A 574-nucleotide genomic window follows, 5' to 3' on the forward strand; every position below is an offset into this window, starting at 1 on the left:
CCCCGCGCCCCCTCCCTCCCCCTGCCCGCTCCCAAAGGTGTTTGAAGATATTTTTAGCCCAGGAAAACGGGTCAGCTCCCGTCCTGGAGGGCACAGCTGCTGTCCCTACGTCGGCTGCCTCCCATCGATCTCCCCAGAGCCCACGCTGCTGCAATGCCCTGTCTTCCCTCGTCCGAAACACCAGGGGAAAGTCCAGCCTCCTTGATGGAGAAGGTGTCAGGGAGATCAAGCGCAATCTCTCTGCTAGCCCTGCTCCTTGGGAAGTCAATCCAGCCACGTGCTAACCTTTAATTACCTGCCTGTCTCCCAAGGATGATTGTGGGAGATAGTAATTCCCACCCTCAGTGGCCTCCAGCTTCCCTGGGTGGCCAAGAGGAGACTGAGCCATGGACAGGCTCAGGGCAGAGCTGTTCTGGTGCTTCATTTTTGGCTGCTTTCAAGATAAAAGGGAATGAAGAGCCCCGAGTCTCTGGTGATGGACAGGGTTAGAGGGATGGACGTGCCGTCCCCGCCCCCGCCAGCCGCTTTCCCACCGTGGCTCAGGGCGAACCCTGAGCAGCAACAGCCATGACAT

At 58.9% G+C, this 574-nt stretch overlaps 1 protein-coding gene across 1 annotated transcript in view; it reads right to left on the minus strand.

Annotated features, from left to right (window-relative positions):
* The window catches only part of NGFR (nerve growth factor receptor), a 9,529-nt gene that overhangs the window by 4,670 nt on the left and 4,285 nt on the right, over positions 1–574 (minus strand). The gene's annotated exons all lie outside the window — the stretch shown is intronic.

The sequence above is a fragment of the Pygoscelis adeliae genome, unplaced genomic scaffold, assembly GCF_000699105.1.
Source record: "Pygoscelis adeliae isolate BGI_AS28 unplaced genomic scaffold, ASM69910v1 Scaffold504, whole genome shotgun sequence".
Taxonomy (NCBI): Eukaryota; Metazoa; Chordata; class Aves; order Sphenisciformes; family Spheniscidae; genus Pygoscelis; species Pygoscelis adeliae.